Source organism: Leuresthes tenuis, unplaced genomic scaffold, assembly GCF_036924035.1.
Source record: "Leuresthes tenuis unplaced genomic scaffold, fLeuTen1.0.hap1 SCAF_27, whole genome shotgun sequence".
Taxonomy (NCBI): Eukaryota; Metazoa; Chordata; class Actinopteri; order Atheriniformes; family Atherinopsidae; genus Leuresthes; species Leuresthes tenuis.
Genome location: NW_027325381.1, coordinates 607,878 through 614,567, shown reverse-complemented (window position 1 = coordinate 614,567; position 6,690 = coordinate 607,878). Strand labels below are relative to the sequence as shown.

The window sequence follows — 6,690 nt, the reverse complement described above, 5'->3', positions numbered from 1 at the left end:
GAGAAAGAACTTCTTCAGCAATAAGCATCTCTCGACATATGACGAAATACAGATTTTGCTATAAAATTAATTCCTTCTATCAGCCTGACTTAAAACTGTTTGTCCTCCTTATTTATCCACTTCAAATCAAATTTCAAAAATTAAAAAAATTTTGTAGTTTGAGAAAGAACAACTTAATCTTCAGCTATCAGTATAAAAAGAGGGTAAGAAAAGGTGCAAATGCCAACCATACATCACTAAAAGGTGGAGCGGAAGTATTCGGCTGCAAGTAGGTGTGACTGTTCGACCATAATTTGTAAAAAGCGGGTAAGAAAAGGTTCGAATGCCCGACTATATATTAACAAAAGCGGAAGGAGAGATCTTCGGATGAGAGTGGGTGAGAATTTCCAACCATAATCTATAAAATGCGGTGAAAAAAAAGGTGTGAATACCCCATAGAACACTAAAAGGTGGAGCGGAAGTGTTCGGCTGCAAGAAGGTGTGAATGTCCGACTATATTTGGTGAAAAGCAGGTGAAGCAACGTCTGAATGCCCAACCTTACATCATCAAAAGCGAGATCAGAGGTGTTTGGCTGCAAGAAGGCCATAGTTTGCCAAAAGCGGGTAAGGTGCGAATGACCGACTAAATATCAACAAAAGTGGGGGCGGAGGTCTTCGGATGCAAGTGGGTGTGAATATCCCACCATACAAGTATGGTGTAGAGGAAGCTGTGAATGGCCGACCATAGTAGAAAGCGGGTGAGAGAAGGTGCGAATGTCAAACCATACATGATCAAAACAGTGAGCGGAGGTGTTTGGCTGCGACAAGGTGTGAATGTCCACCCATAATTAATGAAAAGCGGGCAACAAGTAGGTTCGAATGCCCAACCATACATCATCAAAAGCAGGAGTGGATGTGTTCGGCTACAAGAAGGTTTGAATATCCGACCATAGTTTGTAAAAAGCGGGTAAGAAAAGGTTTGAATGCCCGAACATACACCATCAAAAGAGGGAGCGGACGGGTTCCGCTGTAAGAAGGTGTGAATGTCCGACCATAGTTGGTAAAAAGCGGGTAAGAAAAGGTTAAAATACCCGACTGTACACAATCAATAGCGGGAGCGGAGTTATTCGGCTACTAAAAGGTGTGAACGTCCGACCAGGGTTTGTAAAAAGCGGGTAAGAAAAGGTGCGAATGCCCGACAATGTATGATCAAAAGAGGGAGCGGAGGTGTTCAGCTGCAAGAAGGTCTGAATGTCCATCAATAATTGCTAGAAAACATGAAAGAAAATTTTCTAATATCAAACCGCACATGATCATAAGCGGGAGAGGAGGTGTTCAGCTGCAAGAAGGTGTGAATGTCCACCCATAATTACTGAAAAATGGTTTGTAAAAAGCGGGTAAGAAAAGGTATGAATGCCTGACTATACACCATCAAATGCGGGAACGGTTTTTCGGCTGTGAGTAGGTGTGAATCTCCGACCATAATTGCTGAAAAATGTGTTAGAAAAGGTAAGAATGCCGGTCCATACATCATCAAAAGCGAGAAAGGTGGTGTTCGGCTGCAAGTAGGTGTGAATGTCCAGCCATAATTACTCACAAACGGGTAAGAAAAGGTAGTATTGCCAGACCATACATGATCAAAACAGGGAGTGGAGGTGGTTCAGCTGCAAGAAGGTGTGAATGTCCGACTAAAGTTTGTAAAAAGCGGATAAGACAAGGTGCGAATGCCTGACAATGTATGATCAAAAGAGTGAGCGGAGGTTTTCGGCTGCAAGAAGTTCTGAATGTCTACCCATAATTCCTGAAAAATGGGTAAAAAAAGGGTCCGAATGCCCAACCATACATCATCAAAAGCAGGAGTGGATGTTTTCGGCTACAAGAAGGTTTGAATGTCCATCAATAATTGCTTTAAAACAGGAATGAAAATTTTCGAATATCAAACCGCACATGATCATAAGCGGGAGAGGAGGTGTTCAGCTGCAAGAAGGTGTGAATGTCCACCCATAATTCCTGAAAAATGGGTAAAAAAAGGTGCGAATGCCCAACCATACATTATCAAAAGCAGGTGTGAATGTCAGATCATAATTTGCAAAAAGCTGATGAGAAAAGGTGAGAATGCCTGACTATACACCATCAAATGCGGGAGCAGAGGTGTTCGGCTCTGAGTAGGCGTGAATGTCCGACCATAATTGCTGAAAAATGTGTTAGAAAAGGTAAAAATGCCGGAACATACATCATCAAAAGCGGGAGAGGTGGTGTTCAGCTGCAAAAAGGTGTGAATGTTCGACTAAAGTTTGTAAAAAGCGGGTAAGACAAGGTCCGAATGCCCGAACATACACCATCAAAAGAGGGAGTGGAGGTGTTCCGCTGTAAGAAGGTGTGAATGTCCAAACCATAGTTGGTAAAAACCGGGTAAGAAAAGGTTGAAATACCCGACTGTACACAATCAAAAGAGGGAGCGGAGTTGTTCAGCTAAGAGATGGTGTGAAAGTCCGACCATGGTTTGTAAAAAGCGGGTAAGAAAAGGTTCGTATGCCCTAATATACACTATCAAAAGCAGAAGCGGAGGTGTTCGGCTGCAAGAAGGTGTGAACGTCCAACCAAAGTTTGTAAAAAGCAGTTAAGAAAAGTTTCGAATATCTAACCAAACATAATCAAAAGCGGGAGCAGAGCTGTTCGACTGCAAGTAGGTGTGAATGTCAGATCATAATTTGCAATAAGCTGATGAGAAAGGGTGAGAATGCCCGACTATACACCATCAAATGCGGTAGCGGAGTTGTTCGGCTGTGAGTAGGTGTGAATGTCCGACCATAATTGCTGGAAAATGTGTTAGAAAAGATAAGAATGCCGGTCCATATATCATCAAAAGCGGGAGAGGTGGTGTTCGGCTGCAAGTAGGTGTGAATGTCCAGCCATAATTACTCACAAACGGATAAGAAAAGATAGTATTGCCAGACCATACATGATCAAAACAGGGAGCGGAGGTGGTTCAGCTTCAAGGTCTGAATGTCCACCAATAATTACTGAAAAATGGTTAAGAAAAGGTGCGAATGCCCAACCATATATCATCAAAAGCAGGAGTGGATGTGTTCGGCTACAAGAAGGTTTGAATGTCCGACCATAGTTTGTAAAAGGCGGGTAAGAAAAGGTTCCAATGTCCAAACATACACCATCAAAAGAGGGAGAGGAGGTGTTCCGCTGTAAGGTGTGAATGTCCGACCATAGTTTGTAAAAAGCGGATAAGAAAAGGTTAAAATACCCGACTGTACACAATCAAAAGAGAGAGCGGAGTTGTTCAGCTAAGAGATGGTGTGAAAGCCCGACCATGGTTTGTAAAAAGCGGGTAAGAAAAGGTTTGTATGCCCAAATATACACTATCAAAAGCAGAAGCGGAGGTGCTCGGCTGCAAGAAGGTGTGAACGTCCAACCAAAGTTTGTAAAAAGCAGTTAAGAAAAGTTTCGAATATCTAACCAAACATAATCAAAAGCGGGAGCAGAGCTGTTCGACTGCAAGTAGGTGTGAATGTCAGATCATAATTTGCAAAAAGCTGATGAGAAAGGGTGAGAATGCCTGACTATACACCATCAAATTGCGGTAGCGGAGTTGTTCGGCTGTGAGTAGGTGTGAATGTCCGACCATAATTGCTGGAAAATGTGTTAGAAAAGGTAAGAATGCCGGTCCATACATCATCAAAAGCGGGAGAGGTGGTGTTCGGCTGCAAGTGGGTGTGAATGTCCAGCCATAATTACTCCCAAACGGGTAACACCGAGAGTCCGAAAAGGAAATATAGATCACCCTACTCACTTTTTACCTAAAGAAATGAAGGAAGAGCTAGTTTCCCAAGAAACAACCTGAGTGTGTAATTTGTTTTGATAACTTAGAAAAACGAAAATGACATACCTACTTTCCTTTATCCTTTTAATGGTTCTCACCTTCTCAACACTAAATGTAAGAAGTGTGAAATCAAAGACAAGAGCCCAGAGTATTTTATCCTTCTTAGACTCCATAAAATCAGATGTGTTTTTAATACAAGAATGTGGACTACCTTTTTTAAAAAACCATAGACAATGGGAGGAAATGTGGCCCCATTTATCGATATGGAGTGGTTCAAATCAAAATAAAAATGATGGTGTGGCCATTCTAATTAAAAATCCGCATGTTCTGGTGAAAGGTAGCACAGTGGTGAGAGACGGACGGGCACTTTTAGCACACTTGAATTTTATGGGGCAAGACTTTAACCTCTTAAATATTTATGGTTTCAATGGAAAAATGACAGGTATGACCTTTTAGAAGATATACAGCTTTACATGCTAGGGCAAGTACCTTTAGTTGTAGCAGGATTTTAACTGTATCTTGAGCAGGAAAGATAGAAAAAGAGCAGGGGGAGATTTTAAAGTGGATAAGACTTCGATTTTACTTCAGGGCATATGCAGGGATTTTAAGCTTACTGACTGTTTTAAAACCATGCATCCCAGAGAGGAGGGCTTCACCTGGTTTAGTCATGATGGCACCAGAGCCTCTCGCATCGATTATTTCTTTACTAGAGATTGCCCACCCACTGATGTTAGATTAACCCCTGTTTTCTTTTCAAACCACCTTATGCTCTCCTGCACCCTTTCACCCCCTTCTGGTGTGACGGTAGGACGTGGTCTGTGGAAACTCAACTGTTCCCTGTTGGAGGATGAAATCATAGTCAGTCAGTACAGGGAATGTTATAAAGAGTGGCAGACCCTTCAAGACCTCTACGAAACACATGCACAATGGTGGGAAATGGTGAAGGAAACGACCCAGACTTTTTTTAAACAGCAAGGTAAACGTAAAAAAAGGAAAGAGAATAGATGTATGATGGGACAACAGAAACGCTTACAGCGCTACTTTAAACTAAATCAGTGTGGCATAAACTTTAATGAAGAAATCAAAGATGTCAAAAAGGAAATGTCAGTTTTAGCAGAAATAAAGAGTAAAGGAATTTTTGTAAGAAGCAGGGAGCAGGAAATTGAGGAAGGTGAAAAATGCACACGGTACTTTTTTAAGAAAGTTATAAATAAAAAGGAGTGTATTCAAAATCTAAAAAGAGAAGATGGGTTTTGAACAAAATCCACACAAGAGATGATTGAAACTGTACATACCTTTTATAGTAACATGTACAAAGAGAAACCAGTGCACTTGGAAACATCGGCAGAAATTTTAAAATTAGTTGACAAAACCGTAAAAGAGAATGCACACTTGACACAGGATTTTACTGCTTTAGAGTTAAAAAAAATGCCTAACAGGTTTTAAGAGAAGTCGAGCTCCGGGTTTAGACGGGCTTCCTGCAGAATTCTATCTGACCTTTTGGGACCTTTTATCATCAGACATTTTAGATGTTTTTAAAGATTTTGAAAAACTCGACCGACTGCCTGACAGTTTTAGAGTGGGAATAGTGACTCTACTTTATAAAAAAAATTATAAGACTGACCTAAAGAATTGGAGGCCCATCACACTTTTAAACTTTGACTGTAAACTTTTTAGCAAGGTTTTAGCGACACGGATGTCCTCTGTTTTAGAGGAGGTAATTCACCCAGACCAGGCTTGTGCAATCTCAGGGAGACAACTCACTGACAGCCTCGTACTGATTCGAGACATCATTGATTACGATAGAGAAAGAAACACCCGGCTTGTCATCTTAAATTTAGACTTTGAAAAAGCTTTTCATCAGGTCTCGCATCAATATCTCTTTCAGGTGTTGCAGCCATCGAATAGGACCCTGAAACTTCCATCCTGCACCGCTGTTTGCTTTTTCACAAGAGCAGAGAAGATCGCACCGTTCCCAGCGGCACTGCAGTACCGGGTCGATGCTTGGAGTGAACGGAGCCAGCTCCTTTTTCAACTCCTATTGCTAAAAATCCATTTAATATGTAGTCCTCGTATAGAGGACATATCAAATATTAAACTGATAAGAACAGATACCACACTTGATCTTAGCCAAAAGGCCGAGAAGCGATAACTGTCCACTGGTTCACGTCCGAGGGCCCTTCCTGGCACAATGCGCACTTGTAGCGGTGTTCTTTTTAGTGTCACTTTGCACCTCCGCACTGAGCACTCTTCAGCCCTTTTAAATGGTATAACTTTGCACTCCTGCACGCTCCAGCAAGCACCATTCAAGCAACAACGTCAGCACAGTCGCAACAAGTAAGGCGACTCTACTCAGAGAAGTCACTCTGCACAGTAACAAGATTTCTTTTGCACAGACAGAAAGGGCTTCACCCGCAAAGGTAAAGCCTGCCAAAAATAGAAACAACTCACTAGTGCTGCTCTCCACGGAAGTCTTTAGTAAAAGGCGAAAGACTTGTACGTTATGAAGAGAAACCAGAGTACGATTATCCGTCACTGCAGGAGCAGGGCATCAGGCTAGTTGGCATAGCCACCTTCCCCATGGTGAGCTTTGCTTGGTAGAGACGTTTGCTCCCCCCCCTTGCTCCTCGGCTGACCAAGTAGGGACAATCGGGCCCTATTCGATGGCTGCCTTGTCTTTTACTCTGTGCAAAAGACAAGGCAGCAACAAAAACACCATGGGAACACCGTATTGAGGCTTTTTTCTGACCGCTCATTTGGTGTCGCGTTTCTTTCAAGCAATTCTCCCGGTTAGCCCGCACTCGGCTTGCTCCCAGAGCCGTGTTAAAGTCTACTTCGCATTCACACTCTCTTCTCAGCAGACTAAAAGAAACTTC

General features: G+C 42.3%; 2 non-coding genes across 2 annotated transcripts; both read right to left on the bottom strand.

Moving 5' to 3' along the window:
- Positions 1-5,773: 5,773 nt before the first annotated feature.
- On the bottom strand, positions 5,774-5,964 carry LOC140285126 (U2 spliceosomal RNA). The gene has a single exon (XR_011910283.1). It is a non-coding gene; the product is annotated as a U2 spliceosomal RNA (small nuclear RNA).
- A 259-nt stretch (positions 5,965-6,223) lies between these two features.
- On the bottom strand, positions 6,224-6,337 carry LOC140285129 (U5 spliceosomal RNA). The gene has a single exon (XR_011910286.1). It is a non-coding gene; the product is annotated as a U5 spliceosomal RNA (small nuclear RNA).
- Between the last annotated feature and the right edge of the window lie 353 nt (positions 6,338-6,690).